Raw genomic sequence first — 27,007 nt, forward strand, 5'->3', positions numbered from 1 at the left:
CAGAGCATGATCCTCTCCCTTTGGAGACTGGGCTGCAGGGAGGTATTCCAACATGATAATAACCCCAAACACACCTCCAAGATGACCACTGCCTTGCTAAAGAAGCTGAGGGTAAAAGGTGATGGACCATGTCTCCAGACCTAAACCCTACTGAGCATCTGTGGGGCATCCTCAAATGCAAGGTGGAGGAGCGCAAGGTCTCTAACATCCACTAGCTCTGTGATGTCCTCATGGAGGAGTGGAAGAGGACTCCAGTGGCAACCTGTTAAGCTCTGGTGAACTCCATGCTTAAGAGGGTTAAGGCAGTGCTGGAAAATAATGGTGGCCACACAAAATTATGACACTTTGGCCCAGTTTCGACATATTGACATAGGGGTGTACTCAATTTTGTTGCCAGCAGTTTAGACATTATTGGCTGAGTTATTTTGAGGGGGACAGTAAATTTACACTGTTATACAAGCTGTACACACACTACTTTACATTGTAGCAAAGTTTAATTTCTTCAGTGTCGTCACATGAAATGATATAATAAAACATTTGCAAAAATGTGAGGGTTGTACTCACTTTTGTGAGATTTTATATATATATATATATATATATATATATATATATATATATATACACACATATATATATTTAGCACCCTACAAGGCAGGTGCTAGGTAGAAGCATAGTGGGCCTTGATTTTCAGCTGGACTGTCATGTCTACCAGGTGTGGCTGCTGAGAGGGGAGTCTCCCCACTGGCTCCATGAGAGGATTCCCATTGGGCAGTGGAGAAAACCCAATCAATGGTCCATTCAGGCCTGTATCTACCCTAGAAGGCAGATTCTGCCGCAGATGATTCTGGGAGTGGGTATAAGTTTGAGGGGAACGCATGAAGCAGCGTCTTTGGTGGGAAGCAGAGTCCCAGGAGGGAGAGTACGGCTGCCCTCCTCCTGTCAGAAGGATTGGGTGTCTTGGGTGGCTGCCTGCGAATCCAGAGAGAGAGCTGAGCTGCAGAGAGGATCCGGTGTGCCTAGGACCAGTGGAGATAGAGGGGTTCAGTTCCAGGAAAGCATGCCAAGTTCATGAGTACTGTGAATTGCCCCTGAGGGTCTGCCTGAAGTGTAGAGGGGACCACTCCGGTGAAGGTCCCAGGGATCCGGGAGCCAGCTAGTGTCAAGGGGGTACCTAGCGAGAGGACCCTGAAGTGTTAGAGGGGGTGCCTAGCAAAAGGACCCTGAAGTGTTAGAGGGGGTGCCTAGTGAGAGGACCCTGAAGTGTAGAGGGGGTGCCAGCGGTTGGGCCCTGAAGAGTTAAGTGTACAGTATGAAGTGTACAGTGTTAAGAGTTGCAGCAGCACAAACAGTTACAAGGAGCTACCTCAGTCAGTGAAGAGTGGAGGCAGCTGTTCACCGGACTTTTGAGCTAAACAGAGTGTCAGGAGTCAAATGCCTTACAGTCCTGGATCTTCTGAGTTAATCTGAGTATTAAAGTCAAAGTTTCAGCACAGTTCAGCAGAACAGTATCTTCAAGAACCAGGGAGCATTGGCCGACATTCAGCTGGCATTAATACAGCGCTAACAGGCATTTTTCTGTACAGTGTCCCAGATGAACCTAATTGAGCCAGAGGAGTATCCCACTCATTCCCTTCTCCCATCCCCAGTACAAAATAGATAAAACAAACCAAAGATGCCGGGATGGTCATTGTCTCAGTTCTCACACTTGGGTTTTCAACTTAAATGTGTTGGAAGTGTTACCGGTAACGATGGTAGAACCATATCAGGCCCAATGCCTGGAATTATTGCTACATATATATACAATCCTATACTGTATATACAGTCCTATACTCACAGTTGATCCAGAGGAAGGCAAAAAAAAACAATAACACAGGATTCAATTTGCTCCAGCCGGGGAACAAATTCCTTCCTGATCCCCCAAGAGGCAATTGGATATTCCCTGGATCAACTTTACTTGTAAATATTAGTATCAAGCTATATATTTTTTTTCATTAGGTTTTTATTGAGAAAAAAGGAGAACAAGCATATTATAATGAAATACAGAAACATCAAATACAAAGTAATTGGTTTATATACTAAAGTGCAAGATACAAGACAATCAATTAATAATCAATAACAAAGTCTTTAACTTTTGACATGAGTATTGTCATTAGAAGGTTTATAGGATTGGTAACATGTTGTACAATATGGGTTCCTTATGTATTCAGGTTGATTGGCTATAGGGATCTCTAGGAGACTGATGATGAACTGTAAAAGCCTAAAATGCCTGAAATTTAGGAGCCTAAGGGTGGGGATGGGACTGTAGTCTATGAATCTTTTATAACAAATGGTCAAATATTTTAGTTTTGTAGTAGTTAGGAGCAATCAGGTATGCTTATGAGGGTTAAGAAGGGAGGTCAAGTAAGAGAGGGAAGGGTGAAGGAAATGTAGGTTGGGGAAAGGCATTGTCCCAATTGTTTGGGCTAAATGTCTGGGGCTCGTGCTTGTCATAAATCATCAATAATGTTGGTATGAGGGTTTAGAATGGATAGATTGCGAAGATAGGGAAAAAGGGAAAAAGAGGGAGGAGAAGAGTAAAGGAGGACATAGCAAGGAAGAGTGAGAGAGAAGAGAGGAAGAAAAAGAAGAAAAAGGAGAAAAAAAAGGGGGAGGGGGAGTGGGGGGGTGTCTGGGTGTTCCATCTCTCTCTCCCAGGGCTTGATGAGAGTGGTATGGGAGGGGTGATTAGAGTCGGGGTTTGGAGAGGAAAGTGAATATAATGTTTGGGAGTTAGTGAAGTGGTCGCTGAAACTAGGCTTTTCAGTCGAGTCAGTTTTTTTCATCAGAACTTGGTATTCTGTAGTTGACGTAAAATGGGTCCAGCTAGCCCATTTAGTTGATCATTTTGCAGGGGTAACACAAACTATGCTAATCAATCGTTCCATTTCTGCAATTTTCTTAATTTCGGTTAGCCATTCATTAATCGAGGGGGTGTGTGGTGTTCCCCAAGTATCAAGTTATATTATGTGTATTTAGGAAATAATCCAGGTCTTTCTTAAAACAATCTATTGAGCTGGCCAGAACCAGCTCTTGTGGAAGTCTATTCCACATCTTCACAGCTCTTAATGTGAAAAAGCCTTTCCGTATTTGGGGATTAAATCTCTTTTCATCCAGACGTAAAGAGTGCCCCCTTGTCCTCTGTAACAGTCTTTTTTTTTTTTTTTTTTAATTCTTTTTATTTCAATATGTGCATAAAAATGAACATTCCAAACGTCCTTTCAACAAAGGGACAAAACAATATAAAATAACAAAATTATACAATATCCAAATAATTATCTGTTTACTTAGTATTCATAATCTCTTTATGCGAAGGTATATCCATTTAGCTTAATTGATCGCCGTTGTCCTGGTGTGCCCCAACCCCTTGCTCCATCGCAATCATAGATTTATTTCCTCATCATACTATGTGCATCCCTCTATATCCTCTTGGTTATCTCCTTATATTCAACCATTGGTTAATGTTGATTGACACCAATTATCCCAAATTTTATTATATTTCATTGAGCATCCTCTATGCATATACAATACTTTTTCAAATGGTAAAATCAGATTTACCGCTCTTATCCAGTTCTTAACAGTAGGGGGCTTCACTTGAATCCACTTAACTGTGATTGTTTTCCTTGCCATAAACAGCGTTTCTCTAAGCATTATCTTGTGATATCTAGACCATGTTATTTCATCTAATATACCCAGCAAACAGGTTTCTGGGGTCAAAGGTACAGGCATATTCAGGACAGAGGATAATATTTGAATTATTTCCTGCCAGAATCTTGATATCACTGGACAAAACCACATAATATGTATAAAGTCTGCCCGCTTAGCACTGCATCTCAAACATTTAGGAGATGCAATGCTTTGCATTGCATAAAGTCTACTTGGAGAGAGATATGATTGATGTAGCATATATAATTGTATTAACCTATTGTTTGCTGTTTGCGATACATATAAATGGGATGAACAGGCTTCTTTCCAATCTTCATCAGTTAAATTGGGAATTATTTCCTGTCATTTTGTTCTTATTGCCAAGGGATTCATTCCTGAATTAACCCTGGTTAAATGTGCATATATTTTAGAGATTAATCCTTTAGGGCCCTGGGACCTAAGGATACCAATCATTGGATATCTAGAGATCCCAGGTCCCAAAACTCCAAATTGCGCTTGTAACGCATGTCGCAACTGTAGGTATCTATATAATGAGGTATGTGGTATATCATATTTCATTTGTATATCTGAAAAAGAGTACATATGTGTTATGTCATATACGTCTGCAAGGACGGATATCCCTTTTTGTTCCCAGAACTGATACTCTACCAATTGTTTCAGTTGATTAAACATTGGGTTTCGCCATAGTGGGAGATCCATGTTTATTTGTGTTTCCCTCTATACGTTTTGCCTCTCTCCATATTGTACGAGCTAATGTTAACATTGGTATTTGCTTATATTTTAATTTATTCAAAGGTGCTTCTAGGGCTATAAGTAAATTATCGATTTGTAAAACATGAGCCAGGTGTGATTCTACCATCTGTAGTGTTACTGGTACTATCCATCCTGTGAGATGTTTAAGTTGTCCAGCGAGATAGTATCTGTATATATTAGGAAGTGCCATACCTGCTTCTGTTTTAGCTCTCTGAAGTGTGGTTAACCTTATTCTATTTCTACCCTTTCCCCAAATAAATGTGGTAAATAGGGCATCTATTTTTTTAAAAATAGTTTTAGGGACTATAACCGACATATGTGAAAAAATGTATAAACATTTCGGTAATAGGACCATCTTGATTAAATTTATTCTCCCTGCAACTGAAAGTGGTAATTTAGCCCAAGTAGCTAATTTAGTTTTAATTGTTGTCATGAGTGGATCAAGGTTAGCCTGTAAAGCTGCTTGTGGTAATCTTGTAATATTTATTCCCAGGTGTTTGAAAGAGGACACTACCTTTAATAAACTTGAATCCTTGCTTAGTGTGAGTAGTTGTGGTTGCAATGGCATAAGGGAGGATTTTTGCCAATTAATTTTAAGGCCTGAATAAGAACCAAATAGTTCTATTATATGCATAGCTGCTTCCAATAATCCATGTGCATCATTTAAATATAAAACAAGATCATCAGCATATAATCCCACTATATCTATCCTTTCTGCCAATGTAATGCCCCGCACAGAAGGGGTTTGCCGAAGTCGAAGTGCCAAAGATTCAATAGCTACTGAAAATAAGAGTGGTGATAGAGGGCATCCCTGCCGGGTGCCTCTATATAATTGTATGGCCTTGGTTAAAAAGCCATTTACCAACAGCTGAGAAGTTGGATTTAGATACATTATTTCCACCCAAGTACAGAATTTCTCCCCAAATCCAAATGCCCTAAGCACTGCCTGCAAAAAGGGCCATTCAATAGAATCAAAAGCCTTTGCTGTATCAAGAGAGGCCAGGACACTTGAGTCTGGTAGTTGATCTCTAAGCTGAGCTATAAATTGTGTTCTTCGAAGATTTATAGATGTGGATTTTCCTGGCATAAATCCAGTTTGATCTGGATGTATAATATTAAGTATTACATTGTTTAATCTATGGGCCAAAATTTTTGCAAGAGTTTTGCAGTCTGTATTTAATAATGATATGGGTCGGTATGAAGCATAATCTGTTAAATTTTTATCTGGTTTTGGATTTCATACTACTGTAGCTAAATACATGGATTCAGGAAGTCTTTTTACCCTGAAAGCTGCATCAAATACTTGAACTAGTACTGGGGCAAGAATATCCACGTATTTACTATATACTTCTAACGGAAGTCCGTCTGGTCCTGAAGCCTTTCCTATTGCTAGACTTGTTATTGCTCTTCTTACTTCTTCCTCGCTTGGATTTTCCTCTAATGATTTAACCTGCTCGGTCGTTAAGGCTGGAAAGTGTATTTCACTCAGATAAGTTGAAATTTCATCTGCATTATACGTAAGAGAGGTGGCTTACATATCAGTATAAAACAAGTGAAAGCATGACATAATACCAGCCACATCCCTTACGCATTCCCCGTCAGGGCGCTGTATATTAGTTATAACTAAACTTGTACTTTGTTGCTTAGCCATATGTGCTAAAAGACACAAAATTGTTTGTATTTAGCTATTGCTGCTATATGTGTAGTATATTTTCTTACTGTAATTTCCCATTTTTCCCTATTTATTTCAGTTGGTTTTCAAAAATGCAGCTTCTGTATCTCTACATTGCTCTTCTAGATCTTCCGTTTCCTGCCTGGTGGCTCTTTTAATATATGATATTGTTGATCTAAGTGCCCCCCGTAGATATGCTTTCAAGGTATCCCAAAAGATCAAATCTCTTTGGGATCCATGTATTTCTAAAAATATCTGCAATTGTTCAGGTATACGATCGTGCGTTCCAATCTGTGATAACCAATATGGCTGAAATTTCCAGTTTTGCTTCATTCCCTCAATTCCTATTGCTATATTTACCAGGAGTGGTGAGTGATCAGACACTCCTCTAATCAAATATTCAACAGAGACAACCCTAGAAATAATTTTATCATTTCCCAGCGCCAGATCTATTCTTGACAGACATCCCCTTCCTGGGATGGCCCAGGAATAAGCCCTGGTCTGGGGATTAAGCATTCGCCACAAATCTCTCCATCCAAATTCTTCCCCTAACTCACGAAACATAAGTGCTTTTCGAGTTCTTTTTAGGGGGGGTCCATGCCTGTCCACCAGCGGGTCCCACAGAAGATTAAAGTCTCCCAGGCATAGCACTAATGCCTCTGGGTTTAAACTTGTAAACAGCATAGCTTCTTTAATTACACTTAATGTAGCAGGTGGTGGATTATATATACTTAAAATAACAAATGGTATATCAAACACTTGAGCTCGTACAAATACATATTGCCCTTCAGGATCTACCTTTTTTTGAAAGCACTTCCATGGTACCGACCTATGGACAAGCAATGAAACCCCCCTTGCATATGTTGAATAGCTCGAGTCTATTGACCATTGGATCCAGGGTTTACACAATTGGTTTGTTGTATCTGGGATCAGATGTGTCTCTTGCAGGCATATAATTTGTGCTTTAGTTTGTAATATATTTGTAATTACCTGGGATCTCTTCTGGGGGGTCCTTAGACCCCTAACATTCCATGATAGGAACCCACATTTTGTAGTCATCTTAAAGGTTTTTTTCTATATATAGCTGTAGGTTCACTTCCCAAAAGGGATCCCATAAATCTAACCGTCTATCTATGACATTTATCATGATAATACCCCATAGCAATGTACTCCTTATATTTTATACCAATATAATTATTGAGGTCAGTTGGGCACACCAGGACACAGCGATCTTCAAAAGTAACAAGAAAAAATATGAAAAAGAAAAAAAGAGAAAAAGAGAAAAAAAAATCACAAACAAAATTACCAAAAAAAATATATTTTTTTTTAAAAAGAAAAATCATCATGCACATATAGCAAAATTTTGACGAATAGGTCTTACTCAAAAAAAAAAAAAAACAATGGGACATTGCCCGAGCATACAATCATTTGCATGCAAGGACAATATAGCTGCGGCCTCCACTCAAGCTCCCACCTTACTCTCAGAAAAATTTCATGTTTTCCTCTAAGAAAATAGAAAAGGAATTTTGCTAAGCCATCAAAAAAAAAAATAAAAAATGGCTCAAAGAATTACCAGTGGTGGGAGGAGGGAGGGAGGGGAAGAGGAACCCCGAAAAAAAAAAAACGCACAAAAAAAAATATATAAACAAAGAAAAAAAAAAAAACCCCATAGTTCCTTGACTCCCAGTCCCTTCACTCCCCCCGCCTCGTCATTCCATCATCCACATGCTTCTTTTTTTTTTTCTTTTCTTTTTTCTTGTATCCTTCACCAGGAAAAAAGAAAAAGTTTTCATTACAAGGAAAAACAAAGGAAAATAGCAAGATTCTTCTTTCCGTTCACTTCATAGTTCCTTTCGACAAAGCCATTCTTGTACACTCTCCGGAGTATTGAAGAAATATATTTTCCCATCTTCCTCCACCCTCATCCTCACAGGGTATGCCATGGAGTAGATAATGTGTCGTTCTCTTAATTTTTTTTTAACTTCAAAAAAGGTAGCTCTCAATTTTTGTAGATCTATTGAAAAATCAGGGAAAAAAATATTCATATTGAATGGTGCCCTTTTGTCTTGCTTTCCGTAGTATAAGATCCCGATCTTTACAATTCAAAAATCGTGCAAGTAAAGGTCTTGCAGGGGCTCCAGGGGCTGGTGGTTTTGCAGGAATTCTATGGGCTCTTTCTACTGCAAATTCTGTGGAGAAAGTAGTATCAGGAAATAGGGTTTTAATCCATGTCTCCACAAAATCTCCAGGATTCTTCCCCTCAGCCCTCTCCGGTAAGCCCACAAATCTGATATTATTGCGTCTTAATCGGTTTTCTAAGTCATCAACTTTTTGATTAAGGTATGTTACTTGCTTTTCAGCTGCTAATATACGATTTGGCACTGGAGTGTAATTATCCTCTAATGAGGATATCCTTTTTTCAGCCTCTACCATCCCCTCTCTCACAGCCTGCAGATCATGGTGTATTAAACCAATATCCATTCTAATTTCCTCCATTTTACCAGTCAACATAGTATTACTTGCAGTTATAGCAGCCATAAGTTGAGAATGTACCTGTTCAAGTGAGAGTTTTGCTGGTTTCTCCGCCGGCATGTTGCTCTGTGTATTGCTGCTGCTTCCTCCGCTCCGTGTGTTTGGTGGGCTCCGACCTACTTCCTGCTTCTCGGTCCGCACAAACTCCTTCAAACGTTCTGTTGCCGTAGCAGGACGTTCCTTACTTGTCTCCTTACTCATATTGCCCGGTATGTATCGCAAGCTGCCGCAATACTCGCATGGAGGTCCGGATCAAGGTGGGTATCAAGGTGCACCGCATGGAGCTCGAGTGGAGGCCGCAGAGCTCCGATCACATGCGGCCAGCCATCTTGCTGGCAAACCACGCCCCCAGCTTATCAATTCCTCTGTAACAGTCTTAATGGGAATAACAACACCAAGTTCACTATATGGACCACTTATGTATTTATACATGTTGATCATATCCCCCCTTAATCTCCTCTTCTCAAAAGAAAATAAATTCAGTTCAGCTAATCATTCCTCATAGCTGAGCCCCTCCATGCCTCTTATAAGTTTGGTTGCTCTTCTTTGCACTTTCTTCAGTTCCCTGGTATCCTTATTATGAACTGGTGCCCAAAACTGAACTGCATGTTCCTGATGAGGTCTTACTAATGATCTGTACAGGGGCAAAGTTATATCTCTCTCTCTGGAGTCCAAGCCTCTCAATACAAGAAAGTTTTTTGCTCGCTTTGGAAAATGCAGCTTGGCATTGCATGCTATTATTAAGCTTATGATCTACCAGAACACCCAGATCCTTCTTGACTATTGACTCCCCCAGCTGTTCTCCTCCTAATATGTATGATACATGCATATTTTTAGCCCCCATAACTTTACATTTATCAACATTTAACCTCATTTGCCACACAGCTGCCCAATGAAAGGCATTGAGGTCGGTTTGTAAGTTGGAGACATGCTGTAAGGATGTTTTTCCACTGCATAGATTGGTGTCACCTGCAAACACCAAAATGGTACTTTTAATCCCAGAACCTATATCATTTATAAATATATTAAAAAGTAAGGGTCCCAGCACTGAACCTTGGGGCACACCACTGATAACTTTGGACCATTCAGATTAAGAATCATTAACCACCACTCTCTGAATTTGATTTCTTAGCCAGTTTTCCATCCATTTTCAAAATAATTTTTCCAGGCCTGTAGACTTTACCTTACACATTAGCCGTGTGTGGGGAACTGTGTCAAAAGCTTTGGCAAAATCTAAATATACAACATTCACAGCCACCCCTCTGTCCAAGGTTTTACTCACCTCCTCATAAAAAGAAATCAGATTTGTTTGACAACTTCTGTCTTTCATGAATCCATGCTGTCGGTTACTTAAAATATTTTTTCCAGCAAGTACTCATCCATGTGGTCTTTTATTAAACTCTCCAGTATCTTCCCGACTATAGAAGTTAACTAACAGGTCTATAGTTATTTGAGGCCTAATTCACTAAGAATAAGGAGAATAAATAGTCTTTCTACATTTAATTACTCCCAATTAAAACAACCGAGACCTCAACTAGGTGAACATGTGAATGGAAAAGTGAGTAAAAATAGGTGAATATGCATTAGTGAATTCCAAATCGGCATAGTCACGGTTCCATAACTGGCAATTGCCAACAAGTTTCCTATATGAAACTGCACTGCAGTATTTAGCTATGATCATGTGCGTACATGTATGCCAATAAATATGGGGTGTGCTCTACCTCGTGCGTGGCTTTTTATTTATATTACAATTATTGTGCATAGTTTGTTTTCTTCTTTTGCTAACAAATGCTGTTCTGAATGATTATTACAATGTAATGTCTGCTATTCCATGAGGTTACATGTATTAATCATTTACAGTTACATATCTGTTATATGTTTTTTTTTTCATGTTACATTTATTTTTTTAAGGACACTATAGAGTTTTAATTATTTATGTTCATTCTTTAATCCTACTATTTGAACAAAAATTCGATATGGGGCAGAAAGAGATATTTTTATGGTACCGTCATATGACTAATACTACTATGTGAAAGAGTGAGTCTTGTTCAATAAAAATAACATATTTTATTACAAATATTCAATAAAAACAATATACATATAACATGAGAAAGACAATACAGAGTGTGTAGAGGATACACTGATTTCACGGTCATGTATCAAGATACTTGATTGTACACTGTGTCCCAAGGGAATCATGAACATAAACTCTACACCTGAGTTAAGCTCATGAGACCCTAGGTATTGTATACCCACTACCCAACGTGTTTCATAGGAATCCGCTTCATCAGGGGCAAAGGGGTGTACAGTGTCAAAGGAGATACAATAACTAAAATACAAACAGAGAAAAATGTCAGGTATATAACATACAGCAGATTTAACAATATTTTTCACCATATAATATATACTTAGTAACAATTTGTTTCTGTATTCACATTTGAGCCAAATGACCAAGAAATTCCCACCTGCATAGCAGCCATTATTGCTTCATCAAAGGGACCATAAGGGCAACAAAGTAAGTGGTCTCCCCTGGGCAAACACGGAGTCACAAATATGAGGAAGGCCCTACAAATCCCTCGATAAGACAGGTGAGCAAATATAAGGCGGTCGGAACAGCTGGCGGATTCGCTTACGGCTGACATCCAGGGTGTCTTTATCCTGGTTGGTATATGCAACCTAGTCCTAATGGTTGATCATCACCTGCTGCCCATACTCCTGGCATATATGTTCCATTATACCTGCTCTTCGAGTGTACTGAGCTATACCTTCACCAGTTGTTCCGACCGCCTTTTATTTGCTCACCTGCCTTATCGAGGGATTTGTAGGGCCTTTCTCGTATTGGTGACTCTGTGTCCGTCTGGGCGAGACCACTTACCTTGTTGCCCCTATAGTCCCTTTGATGAACCAATGATTGCTGCTATGCAGGTGGGAATTTCTTGGTCCTTTGGCTCAAATGTTAATACAGAAACAAATTGTTACTAAGTATATATAATATGGTGAAAAATATTGTTAAATCTGCTGTATATTATATACCTGACATTTTTCTCTGTTGTATGCCCCTGATGAAGCAGATTCCCATGAAACACGTTGGGTAGTGGGTATACAATACCTAGGGTCTCATGAGCTTAACTCAGGTGTAGAGTTTATGTTTGTGATCCTTTTGGGACACAGTGTACAATCCAGTATCTTGATACATGACCATGAAATGAGTGTATCCTCTACACACTCTGTATTGTCTTTCTCATGTTATATGTATATTTTTTTCTTGAATATTTGTAATAAAATATGTTATTTTTTATGAACAAGACTCACTCTTTCACGTAATAGTATTAGTCATATAACCGTATCATGAAAATCCCGCTTTCTGCCCCATATTGAATTTTCGTTTAAATATTCTAATTAGGATGTAGATACCCGTAACTCCCATTTTCCTTGGTGTTCTGAGCTTTTCCATTGTCTTTAATCATACTAAACTATTATGCAAGCTTAATCATACCCAGCACATTGCCTTAGTGGTCTGCATTCATAAACAACAAGTACTTAGGTCATGAGTTCAAATGCTAACACCCTGCGTGTTCACTAGTGTTTGATTATTTTATTTCTACATAATATTTTTTTTTGCTTAATAACATACCATTGCATGCAAATGAGCATGCAAATTATGGAAACAACCATTCTGATGTGACAGTGGCAATTAGGTTTTAGCCTATTTTCAGCATTCTGCTGTTTGAGGTTTAAGCAGGTGACACCATGCTTGGGATTTGAACCCATGGTGTGAGTCTTTCAGAGGTAGGAGCACAACCCACTAAGCCACAGATAGGAGCAAACTTGTGCTTAGAATATACAGTAGTACCAAGATTAATGAATGAACATAGATCAAGAGAGTCTATATTCCCCATATTTACAAATGCAAGCTCATTGCTAAATTTTCAAAAATTAGTAGATGTGACTTGTTTTGCTTTGTTTGCTGAGATTTATCTTATTATCATTGATTATATCTCTATTCTATATATGTCAAACATTTTTTTATGTCTAATTCGTATTTTATGAAAATGTTGAGTTCTATTTATATTTGTTCATTCTGTAACCATGGTACTTCTTTATATTCTTTATATTCTTTATATAATTGTACTCAGCACAGTGGCTTAATCTTTAGCACTCTTAGCTAGCAGCACTTAGGTCACTGAAATTTAACCCCGAGCCACACTCGGGAATACCGCTAGGAAGGTTAATAAGAGGGGTAGCGTCATGAAGTATTTTGTATATGGAGGAAATTAAATGTACCTGATAAGGACCCTGAGCACAAACAAATTCAAATTTAGTGGGTTTATCAAAAGGTAAGGGATAGAGATAGCGAGGAAAAATAATGTTTAATTTGAAAATAAAAGAAAAACAAATGCTTAGAAATATGATATTTTGTCGGCAGGTCTTATGCCAAACTTTTTCATCATTTGGTGTTGGTGAATGTCCTTACTCCTTGTGAAGCTGATTTACTAAAGGCAAATAGACTAGGCACTTTGCAAAGCTGCTCCAGAGCTTAGTAAATGAGGTGAGGCTTCACTTTGCAAAGAATACCCAATGGCGTATAAGGAAAAAAAGAAAACAGCATTTTTGCTTGCACATGATTGGATGATGGAAGTCAGCAGAGCTCATTCACTAAGCTCTGGAGCAACCGCACTCGCAAAGCGCAACTACACTCTGCAAAGTGCACAGTCATTTTGCCATTAGTAAAACAACCCCTAAGTGTCTTTTAAAGACAAATTCTTCTACTCCCGAAGTGTCCAATTCATAATATGTTTGCTAAAGGGAGTTTTTCCTTAAAATTACTTTTGTTACTGACTCTACTTTCCCTGACCTTACTTGGTAAGGTCCCTGACCCTTTATTGGTTTCTATGTGTTTGCACCTCTTTCATGTTTTGACACTTTTTTCTAGTTAACCCTGGAAATAACCTCTGACTATTAACCTCCCACTATTTCACTATGTAGGCTGCCCACACTGGGTATTCCATACTGTCCACTTTCAGAGGAACATACATCTACAAGAGTAGAAAAAAGCATCTGGCACTTTAAAGTGAGTTCATACAAAATGGTGAGAGAAAAAAAATATTTAGAGAGCTCACTGGCCCAGGTTAGGCTGCTCATAACAGGCAAGTCTACCCTCCAGTGGGCAACCCAGCAGGTTACCAGAAAAAAAAAAAAAAACATGCATTAATTGTAGAAACCCCAGACCAAAGAATAAGAATTCAAATACATTTATTAGTTTAAACTAAAAACAGCCGACTCATTTTGGGGGGGGGGGGGGAGACCAAGATCAATGTATTGGGTTCTGATGGTGTCAAGCATGTGTGGCGGCAACCATGTGAAGAGTACAAAGACAAGTGTGTTGGTTGGAGTGTCATGGTCTGGGGCTGCATGAGTGCTGCCGGCACTGGGGTGCTACAATTCATTGGGAACCATGAATGCCAACATGTACTGTGACATACTGAAGTTGAGCATGATCCCCTCCCTTCGGAGACTGAGCCGCAGGGCAGTATTCCAACATGATAACGACCCCAAACACACCTCCAAGATAACCACTGCCTTGCTAAAGAAGCTGGCATTCTCAAATTAAAGGGGGAGGAGCGCAAGGTCTCTAACATCCACCAGCTCCATGACGTCATCATGGAGGAGTGGAAGAGGACTCCAGTGACAACCCGTGAAGCTCTGGTAAACTCCATGCCTAAGAGGGTTAAGGCAGTGCTAGAAAATAATGGTGGCCACACAAAATATTGACACTTTGGGCCCAATTTGGACATTTTCACTTAGGGGTGTACTCACTTTTGTTGGCAGCGATTTAGACATTAATGGCTGTGTGTTGAGTTATTTTGAGAGGACAGCAAATTTACACTGTTATACAAGCTGTACACTCACTACTTTACATTTTAGAAAAGTGTAATTTCTTCAGTGTTTTCACATGAAAAGATCTAGAAAAAAATTACAAAAATATGAGGGGTGTACTCAATTTCCTGAGATACTGTATGTGTATGTATATATATATATATATATATATATATATATATATATACACATGCATACAGTACATACTACATATACAAATACATGTACACATGCATAGAAATGAAAATAAAGAAATATCAGTTGGTAAGGGATAGTGTGTGTTTTTTTTTTAGAATTATTATAATTAGATGCTCCATACTATTATACCACTGCACATATAACTAAAGTAAATATACATGAAAAAAATAATTCAAAATTAAATGAAATTGATTAGTATTAAACAGATGTCTAAAAAATAGGGCTCATGTGTTAAAATAGCTATTTAAAAACAAGCATTTCATAAATGGTGCAATAAAATAGCTCCACATGGCTTTTTAATAGCCTTAAGCTGGATACACATTATACAACTTTTGTTGGTAGATTTCCATTAGATTTACCTTCAACTATGTAGTGCAAGGGCCTGCCTGATTGCATACAAATTGAAAGTGTTTAGCTTTGACCTCATATTATCTGGTTTTGGTAAGTCTGAAGGAAAAAATATAAAGAAAATTGTATAGTGTGTATGACCCATTAGTGAGGAGGTAGTGTTCTATCCCTTAAACCACATGGATTTACTAAAGGCAAATAGACTGTACACTTTGCAAGTGCAGTTGCTCCAGAGCTTAGTAAGTGAGGTAAGGCTTCACTTTGCAAAGAATACCCCAAAAAAAAAAAAACCTGCATCTTTTCTTGCACATGTCAGCAGAGCTTCTGCTCATTTACTAAGCTCTGGAGAAACTGCACTTTGCAAAGTGCGCTGTCTACATGCCTTTAGTAAATCAACACCGTTGACTGTTTTTTTTTACAAACATGAAGTAGTAAAGTTGATTTGGACTAATTCATTATTGGACTGCTGCTCTTTCTGCTGTTCATTCTAATGCCACTGCGGCAGATGACTTGTAGTTCTGAATAAAATGGGAGGGTGCTGAGGAGCGCCCTTGCAATTCATTCACAAATTCCTGCAGCTTTCAAACTGACAGCCTGTATGGTTGTACATGCTGAAAGCTGCAGGGCTTGTATGCAAAAGCTTGACATTGCACCTGTGATCTACTGATCATGAGTGCAATGCTTTCCAGGCTCCTGAAGTAAAAAGTAATGAATGCATATTTACTTTCAGCAAAAAACGCACATTTATTATTTATTTCATAAAAAAGTGAACTGATCGTTTAAAATTTTGCATAATGTTGAAGCAACCCATCTAAAATGTAGAAAAATAAACTAGCAGTTTTACGTAACGCTGCAATGTAGGACACCCAGTATTAAACGTGATTTATTTTTACAAGACAAATATACTTTTGCTCACTGGTACTGTCTGGTACTCTAATGTTTCTCTTCCCTCAGATTTTCTAAATCACACAGCTAGCGTGACCCCAGTGCTGAACAAGAGGGGCAAGGGAGGGGCAAAAAAGGATGCTGTGAAGGCACCGGATGTCCTCCTTATCAATTTTGTACATCGATGATGGAGTTGGTTGTTTGGACGCCACCGGCTGGCCCATACAGTGCCCAAGGGTATAGTCCTGTGACAAACCTTTGTGTATTAAAAAAGCAGGCTTAATTGTTCCACCGGCTTGTTAACAATTTTTGGGCACTTTTTGGGCATTTTGCCAAGTCACCCTTGAAGTACCCAGAAGGCACACCATGCACCCTGGTTGAAAAAGGCTGCACTAATGAATTGTGTTACTGGCAGGATCACCAGGTGAAAATAAGTAAAGCCTGAAAAAATAAAATTAACACAGTCTCTACATCTTAGAAGTGGTAAGCTGAGATAAATATGAGATAATATATATATATATATATATATATATATATATATATATATATATATATATATATATATATATATATATATATACACACACACACACACCTGTGTGTGTACATAATACATACATAAATAATATACAGTATATATGGACTGATGTGAATGTATAATTAATATGTAAAGCGCTGTGCATTGATGGTGCTATATAAGTAATAAATATAATATATGTAATAAATATAAATATATATATATATATAATGTATATATATATATATATATATATATATATATTTATTGTGTGTATATATATATATATATATATATATATATATATATATATATATATATATATATATATATATATATATATATATTTACATATATATTTATTACAGGTACTTATATAGCACCATCAATGCACAGCACTTTTCATAATAATTTTACATTCACATCAGTCCATATATACTGTATATTATGTATTTACTTTGTTTTTGGATTTAGTTGCACTTTAATTTAAAAAAAAAAAAAGGCAAAAAAAAAAAGTTTAATTAGGTTTTCCATATTCTTGTCTACCCCACAATAGAATTAATAAATCACTGTACACAGAACTGTACATTATATACATTTTATGAAAAAAATGAAAATGGTACTCAAAATTCTCATGTACAACATTTTTATATTTAAAAAATCCCATAATAAACACAGAAGTTTATTTAATTAAATGTCTTCATTTGATTTTTATTTAAGGCATAAAAATATTAGTAAATCTTGTTGGCTTATTTAATTTACTAGATGCTGGGCTATTACAATTCTATAACTTCTTATCAAATGTATTCATGGCCAAATTGTCATAGTTACATATTTAGTGAGGTTAAGAAAAGACACAAGTCCATCCGGCTCAACCAATAAAAGCCAAAAAACAAAAGAGAAAACACAACCACATTGGAGCAAGCTGCAGCACTGGCGAAGGGGTCCTATAAATAAGAATAGAGAATTACAAATTTACTTTAAATATAAAGGACAGGTATGCAGCTTATTTCCAGCATATTCTTGGTGAAAATTACAATTGATGGGATGCATGTGGAATATGCAAACAAACTGGTTTAAGGTATAGTTTCTATAAGAAAAAAAAAGAGAAAAAAAAAATACCGCGCACATGCATACACGCTTAAAAATTCCTTTATTAGCAATTTTATCCCATATTACACTACTGGCTTTTCCTCTGGAAGGCCCCATTGTGTTAAGCCTCTGCTGAATTATGTTTTAATAACCATCCAACGGCATTTTTATCCATCACAACCTTTAAAAGTCTCAGGTCATTTAAAAGAAAAACACTTTATTACTGCCCAGCACACCAAATTGTTTTTAAATTGGAAACATTTTGCAGAGAAGACTTCATTAATATAGTAAAACCCCGAGAATCAAACCCTCTTTTTCCCTTCCTTGTAGGTTATTCTTTTTTTTTTTTTCTACTGCATTCAAACTCTTTTATGAGACTTGAAAATCTCACTGTTCTTTTTTTTTTTTTTTTTTTTTATCTTAAGCTGTATAATGTTCTATAATAAAAAAAACAACCATTTTTGAAGTCTGGCAAAATAATATGCTTTTGGATGTCTGTGTGTGTTGCCAATTAGTTTTGCTGTAAATATAGACCTCCATCCATCAGCAAACACTGGGTGGCTACAAGGGAGATCTAATTTGTTTCAGATGCAATGTTATTCGGTCTGTTCTACAGCTCCGCACACCCTGCTGGGAAGCCTGAATGGCTGCAACAGAATGGCTGGCTGCTATGACGGCGGGACCTCTATCTGCTTGGACAAATTGTGACTTATATTGGAAAAAAGATAGGTATTTTAAATCTTGCCCCCCCAGCACACATACACACCCTCCCTCCCTTCCCTTTCCAGCTCTGCTTTCACTTTCTCCTTTTCAGAAGCTTCAGCTTTAAAGGATTTGAAAGACACAAGAATCGCATTAGAAAGATTGTGACAAGGTAATGGAAGAAAAAGCCCCCCTCTCCAATCTGATACTTTTTTTTTTTTTTTTTTTTTACAAGCCCTTCTTAAAACTTCCAGCTCCTTTGGAATTTTATGAATGCCTGCAAGAGGCCAAAATAAACTAGTAAAAGAAGTTTCACAAAGAGGTCACAGGCCTATGCAGCAAGTGCTAACCAGTAAAAATGAAAACTAGACATTATACCATTTGTTGATCTCTTTGGACCCACAAACAATGCTTTAGCATTTTTATGAGGCAAAATGTTTTTTCAAGAAGCCCTCAAAAGTGGTTGTTTTTTATGGGTATTTGGAAGGTTGGGAGGAAAAAAGAGGAGGGGGGGGAGTTTTAACAAAGCGTATGATGGAAATGTGGGTAAGGAAACTCTAAATGAATGTGTGGCTGACCCAAACCCCCTGTTCAATTCAGCACTGGTTGCATTGGAACGCTGGTCTTTCCTGAGGAACAGATCCAGTTCGGATTATTTAAAAATAGACTTCAAAATGGAGAGTAAATAAAAACCACTTGGCCCACCTACACAGTCCGTAACATAGCTTCTAGGTTAAAAAAAGTCAAAGACATATTTTGCAGAAGGTGTTAATGGGTGTTTAAAGGATCTTGCGTAATAGTGTTTTTGAATAGTGGTAAATATAAACTGTGCAGCGAGTTGGAGGTCTTCTAGTAAACGTTTAGGATTTATGAATCCTAGATCCCTGGGGCCAGGAACATCTAAGTCTCCATTCACACTACCGCGACTTGTCAGGCGACTTGTCAGCCTGACAAGTCGCGGCCCTTCACGGTCCATGCAGTGCTACAGGACCCGTTCTAATAGGAGCGACACAAGTCGCTCCGACTTAGAAAAAGGGTCCTGTACTACTTCAGGGCAACCTCAGAGCGACTTGCATAGACATTCATTATATGAAGTCCGTGCAAGTCGCGGCGAAGTCGCGGTGCACGCGACTTCACAGGTCGCCCCCAAAGTCGTGCCGCTTCAGTGTGAATGCGGTCTTATAGTTAACGTTTGGAACAAAAAATTCCAGTGCTACCTGAGTGCAAAGAAAGATTCTGCCTCTTTTTAACCTCTTTAGCCCCAGAAGTTTTGTATCCCCTTATTGACCGGGCCATTTTTTTGCGATTGCAAACTGACAATTGTGCGGTCGTGCGATGCTGTACCCAAATAAAATTGATTTTCTTTTTCTCACAAATAGAGCTTTCTTTTGGTGAAATTTGATCGCCGCTGCGTTGTTGTTTTTTTTTTTGCGCTATAAACAAAAAAAAAAACGATATTTTTTACTTTCTGCTATAAAAGGAGATTATAAAATAAAAATATATATTTTGTGCGATGCAGGAATGAATTCCCTCACATGTCAGGTCTTCTCGACATATCTACCTGTTTTAATTGTAATTTGACCTACCTAAATTATGGTGTATTCCTTATAATGTATAATCATTATTGTTTTCTATTCTTTTTTTTTTGTATATTGATTTATTATGAATTGAAGTAGACCTTTTCTACTGGTTTATAATCTACTGTTGTTACAATGGAAGGCCAATAATGGTCTATTTTTATTAAAATATTCAAATGTTTATTGCATGTAAGCAAGGATCAATTTGCCTCACATAAAGTCCCGCAAACCTATGAAAAGTATTTCTGATATAAAACATATCCAATAAAAAAATATTTAAAAAATCAAATTTCTTCATCAATTTAGGCCAATATGTATTCTGCTACATATTTTTGGTAAAAGAAATCCCAATAAGCGCATATTGATTGGTTTGCACAAAAGTTATAGCGTCTACAAACTATGGGATATTTTTATGGCATTTTTATTAATTTTTTTACTAGTGATGGTGGCGATCAGCGATTTTTAGCGGGACTGCGACAATGCAGCAGACAAATCGGACACCTAACTGACACTTGACACTTTTTTTGGGGACCAGTGACATTATTACTGTGATCAGTGCTAAAAATATGCACTGTTACTGTAGTAATGACACTGGCATGGAAGGGGCTAACATCAGGGGCGATCAAAGGGTTAAATGTATCCCTAGGGGTGCTTACTAACTGCGTGGGGGATGATCTGACTGGGGGAAGACAGAGATCCGTGTCAAGCTCTCTATCTTCTCCCCCGACAGAACGGTGATCTGCCTTGTTTGCATAGGAAAGAGCGGCGGGTCCCAGCAGACATTGCGTCCGCCAGACCTGCTGATCGGCTCCCGCTGTGTCCAAACACAGTGGTAACAGGTCGATGGCAGCATGCGTGCCTCAGACCAGGAAGAAGATGCGGTGTACAGGTATGTCGTTTGGCGCAGCCGGGCTGCCCTGTTGCAGTAATTGTGTGTGGGCGGTCCGGAAGCGGTTAAGCAGTATTACAATGCTCACTATATATATCATATTTCAAAGCATTTGAAAGGAAAAAGTTAGTATATTTAAGTGGTTGTAAACATTCAATGCATTAATATAAAAAAAAAAAGCCTTCTGTGTGCAGCAGCACCCCTTAGCCCCCCTAAAACTTTCCTGAGCCCATTTCGATCCAGCAATGTTGCAGGAGAGGCTCGGCTCCCCGGGGATCTCCCTCCTCATTGGCTGAGACAGCAGCATGGCGCCATTGGCTCCTGCTGCTTTCAATCAAAGTCAGTGAGCCAATGAGGAGAGAGAGAGGGCAGGGCTGAACCTCGGCTCCATGTCTGAATGGACACACAAAGCAGCAGCTCAGCTTGGGTGCCCCCATAGCAAGCTTCTTGGAGCGGGGGCACTAGGCAGGAGGGAGGGGCCAAGAGCGCCGACGAGAGACCCGAGAAGAGGAGGATCTGGGCTGCTCTGTGCAAAACCGCTACACAGAACAGGTAAGTATTACATGTTTGTTATTTTTAAAGGAAAAAACGGAGACTTTAGTATCACCTTAAGGCTGATGTATATGTGGAATGTCTAAAAAGCTGTTATAAATTTAAAGTGTATTAAAAAAAGAAAAAAAAACGAAAGAAAAAAGTGTTAATTTGAATACTTGAAGGGAAGGGACGAAAACACAAAAATGTAGATTTCTAAAATGAAAAAAGGTGTATAAATGTTTAAACCTATACTTCCATTTCAGCTATAATTGTCAGTTAAGCAATGAAAGGCCCAATTGTGCTTAGGGCAGGGGTGTCAAACTCAATTTCATCGTGGGCCGCATCAACATTATGTTTGCCCTCGAAAGGTCATTTGTATCTGTAAAACTATATAAATGTATCTACTCTTTATCTTATTAAAACATTGCCTCTGCTTTCAGTTATTACTGGTTTTAGTAATAACTTTGTATAGGGTAACTTATTTCAATTAAACCTGCAAGAAAACTTCTAGACTGGGAAAGTTCCAAATTAAAAAGATGTATTAAAAACAGAAAACGTGGCTATGTAAGAGCACGCCCCTATAGAGCCGTCCAGCATGCTCTGGCCTGATACATTTCAAACTTCCCTTTTTATAGGGTTTCTTATCACACAACACACACTTACAGAATGATACATTGGTACAAGGCATTGGTATTGGCACTCGTATGATAAAATCTTTATAACAGACTCATAAGTGCCATTTTAGCTTCCTAATGAATATATACTGTATATATTTTACCTAAACTTATCATATGGTATAATATCAATACTAATAGTAATACTTATATAGGTTGAAATTTAATTGTAAATATAATTTTATGTATAAATGTGTTATTATCGTGCACTATGATGTAGGAATCAGTAAAGATCACATTATCCAAATACAACTTAAAGTGGTTGTAAAGGCTGTAAAGTGCATTAAATTCCTGAAGGTAAAAAAACTTTCTGTGTGCAGCAGCCCCCCCTGCACCCCCTAATACTTACCTGACCCCATGTCGATCCAGTGATGTATACGAGAGCAGCGGCTCTCCCGGATCTCTTCCTCGTCATTTGCTGAGACAGCAGCAACATTGCTAAGTGGCCTTTATGACCAATTTAAAGCACAAGTAAAGCATGGTCATTATGTGAAGCATTGGCCATAATGTAGGGATAAACAGAGAAGAGGCGCCTCTAAGTGTAGACTTTGTAGCTATTAGCAGAATACTTGCATGTTATTGTTATACCTGAAGGGTTTCACATGTACTGTCACTTTAAGGCTGGCTCCACCCAGGAGTGATGACAAGGGTCAAGGGGCAGAGTGGCCATCTTTAGACACATGTAGAGATGCATTGATATGCAGAGCTGTCCTGTAATGCTGTACAGTGAGTCCTGAATAAACAACCGTTGTTCCAGACCAGAGTCCTGTGTCTCTCACAACACGGAGAATATAACAGTGGCGACGAGGATGGGATTTACAAGGTTACTATCCGTGTGAGAAAGGAAAAGAAAAAAAAAAAAACTCTGGATTGTTAGCTGGATACAAACACCCACAGAGCCCAGCAGGAAAATGTCATTGATCGGGACATTAAGTGAATTTGATGGAGAACAGACAACGTGGATTTCCTGGATTGAAAGACTAGAACAATATTTTGCAGCAAATGCCATCCCAGGCGACAGGCAAGTAGCAGTATTTCTGACACTGGTTGGTGCTAGGACATATGACACTCTTAGGGATCTCCTTTTCCCTGAAAAACTAACAACTAAGACTTTGGCAGAGCTCCTGACACTGTAAGGGAATCACTTCCAGCCTAAACCACTATAGATTGCAGAAAGATTCAGGTTTTATCAGCGGCAGCAGCAGCCAGGTGAAGATATTAAGGCTTATGTGCTCGCCCTTCGCAGACTAGCCTCAACCTGTTCTTTTGGGGAGTATTTACCGACTTCACTGAGGGATAAGTTTGTCATGGGACTGAATAGTAAGTCTAGCCAAAAGAGACTGTTAACAGAGAAAGACCTTACCCTTACAAAGGCAATTGAGATAGCTTCAGTGATGGAAATGGCTGTGAAAGATACAGAGGCATTGAACCCCCAGAGTAGAAGGGAAGAGGTTAAAGAGGAAGTTTTCAGAACAGCAGTCAAGCAAACTGCAGCTAACGGTAAATATAGAACCTCACCAACCGGGACGTCAGCTTGCTATCGTTGTGGGAATACAGACCATGATCACAAAGTCTGCCGGTTTAAGGATCAGCTCTGTCATAATTGTGGTAAGGCAGGCCATCTGAAACGAGTCTGCCGTAGTAAGAAGGTGCGAAATAAACAACCTCTGAACCCCAGGACAAAGGCATATATGGTGGGAAGATATACATCATCATCTGAATCAGAGGATGAGGAAGTGCTCCACATATTGGACATACATCATATGCATTCAGCACCCTCAGCAATGACTGTAGAGGTAACCGTGGAAGGAAAGAAACTCAAGATGGATGTAGACACAGGAGCAGCAGTTTCAGTTATCACCCAGAAACAATGGAGAAAACTTCTGATCCGAACAACTGTCCGTCCAACACCAATAAAACTGCAGACATACTCAAAGCAGATACTCCACCCACTGGGGTACGTGAAAGTACAGGTATCCTACAAGGGTCAGACGAAAAGAATGCCATTATATATCCTAGAACATGGGGGACCCCCTCTTTTTGGGAGAGACTGGATTGCTCACTTTGGCATGCCAGACATCGCCATTAACCCCTGCAACACCGTGACCATCCCATCAGGGGATGAAGAGGGATGGGTGAAGTCCCTGAAACAGCGATTCCCACAAGTCTTTGATAACCATTTGGGAAAAATAAAGCATGACTGTGTGAGACTCAGGCTGAAACCTAATGCCCAGCCTAGGTTCTTCAAAGCTCGGACGGTACCTTTCGCACTCCGAGCAGGTGTGGAAGCTGAATTAAGCCGGCTGGAGGAACAAGGTGTCATCTCAAAGGTAGAGCACAGCGAGTGGGCATCACCAGTTGTACCAGTAAAGAAAGCGAATGGGGACTTGCGCATTTGTGGCAATTTCCGCATGGCACTAAATTCTCAACTGGAGATAGACCAGTAACCCCTACCCAGAGTAGATGACATTTTTGCCTCTCTTGCAGGAGGTCAAAAGTTCACCAAGCTTGATCTCAGGCAAGCTTATTTACAGTTTGAGGTCCTCCCTTCGTCCCGCAAGTTTCTAACAATCAACACTCACAAGGGACTGTATGAATACAATCGGATGGTGTTTGGGGTAGCCTCCGCCCCAGCCATTTGGCAACGCAAAATGGATGAGATTTTGGCGGACATTCCTTTCACACAGTGCCTGTTAGATGACATGCTCATCACGGGCCTGACGGACCAGGAACACAAGCATAACGTGGAGCTTGTGTTGGCGAGACTGCAAGAGCAGGGTCTAAAAGTTAACTTGGCGAAATGCCAATTCATGGTACCTAAATTGGAGTTTTGTGGCCACCTTGTGGATGCAGAGGGTATACACACCACGGAAGCCAAAGTTGATGCTTTAGTAAAAGCTCCAGCCCCGACCAACGTCCAGCAGCTGCGATCATACCTGGGCTTGCTGAACTATTACCACAAATTCCTGCCGGATCTAGCACACACTTTGTTTCCATTAAACAAGCTTTTGGAGAAACACTCCAGATGGAACTGGTCGGCTGCATGCCAACGTGCTTTTGAAGTTTCTAAGCGAAAGCTGTTGGCGTCACGCATGCTCGTGCACTATGACCTCCAAAGGCCTCTCACCTTGGCTTGTGATGCCTCACCCTATGGTCTAGGGGCTGCACTATCTCACGTTTTACCAGATGGGTCAGAGAAACCTGTGGCATTCGCCTCCAGGTCCTTGACAAAAGCAGAAAGCAATTACTCTCACATTGACAAAGAGGCTCTGGCGCTCATATGGGCAATTAAGAAGTTTCATCTTTACCTGTATGGTAGGGAATTCACCATACTGACTGATCATAAACCACTCCTTCAGATCTTTAGCCCTGACAAAGGCATCTCCCAGACGACTGCGGCCGTCTTCAACACTATGCCCTATTCTTGGGAGCATATAGCTACAAAATCCAGTATCGCAGCCATGATGCCAATGCTAATGCAGACGCCATGTCCCGTCTGACAAGGACATTAACAGACTCTTCTCCACCTGTCAAGAGTTGTCGTTACACCAGCCTGTCCTTTCTGTCTTCCGGGGAAGTAGCAGCCCATACAGCCAAGGATACCTTCCTTAAGACAATACTCTCCTGGGTAAGGTACGGTTGGCCTGCAACTGTCACACAGGATTATGAACCTTACTTCCGTAGGCGTCTGGAATTAACTGTGTCTGGCAACTGTGTTTTATGGGGAGACCGAGTGATCGTTCCACAGACCCTCCGGAGACACATACTGGTCATCCTGGGAGCACACGTATGAAACAAAAGGCCCGAGGCTATGTGTGGTGGCCGAACCTCGACTCCGATATCACGACATATGTGAATGCGTGTGCTGGATGTGCACAAACTGCAAGAGACCCTCCTCGAGGGTGCGTCCAGCCCTGGACTTGGCCCACGGTTCCCTGGTTTCGCCTACACTTGGACTTTGCAGGCCCGATCAGAGGACACACCTTTTTGATCATTATTGATGCCCATTCAAAGTGGCCTGAGGTCATTCCTGTTACCCAGCCAACGACTAAGGCGACGATTTCCATACTGTTACATCTCGCTGCTACGTTTGGATACCCCAGAGAAATTGTCACAGACAACGGTGCACAATTCACAAGCCAGGAGTTTCAGGGTTTCCTGACTGCCCACAACATCAAACACAAGTTGACCGCACCTTACCACCCGGCTACAAATGGTCAAGCAGAAAGGTTTGTGCAGACCTTCAAACGCTATTTCAAAGCTACTGTGGCTACAAGTAAACAACAGTCCCTGTCACCCCAGCAGCTGGACTCCTTCCTTTCTGCTTACAGAACCACACCACATGCAACCACTGGGAAAACTCCAGCTGAACTTCTTTTGGGTCGGCAGCCATGGACTGTTTTGGATATGCTCCGCCCTCAAACGGTCCAGGAACATGTATGGCAGTCCCAAGACAAGAGGGTCGAACACAACGAGATTCCCCGGTTTACAGCCCAGCAAAAGGTATGGGCCCGATCTTATGGCGCTTCCAACACTCGTTGGCTTCCTGCTATCGTCGCAGAGACTTTGGGACCTAAAATGTATAGGGTCTGCCTGGAAGATGGTTCCATTTGCATAAGGCATGCGGACCAATTGCGCCCTCGTTCTCAGCTGCCCGAATCCCTGACATCGGCTGCACCTCCTGTGTCTCAAGGTTCTGCTCCTACCGGATCAGGAGGCATTGAGACTGATGCTTGGGAGGACTCTGAACTTTTGAACTCAGCTCCAACAGAGCCCTCCAGCCCTGGTCCAGAGGTCTGCTCACCCTCTGAGCTAGGGGATCCCCTCTTGGCCCCTGCCGGTGTCCATTCCGGCCAGCCCTGCTTCCTCCGGCCCCGAGTCGCTGGGTGCCCATCCTCAACGACACTGTCGCCCTCCTGACCGGTTTCAAATGCAAGAACGGTTATGAGACTTTTGACAGGCCCGCCGAAAGTGATCCACTGCCATTTTCTCCCCGTAGCATCCCTGGAAGTTGTTCTCACATCCGGACGTGGAAGAAGCCATGTAAATCTCCTG

This window comes from Pelophylax lessonae (genome assembly GCF_965119305.1).
Source record: "Pelophylax lessonae genome assembly, chromosome: 8".
Lineage (NCBI taxonomy): Eukaryota > Metazoa > Chordata > Amphibia > Anura > Ranidae > Pelophylax > Pelophylax lessonae.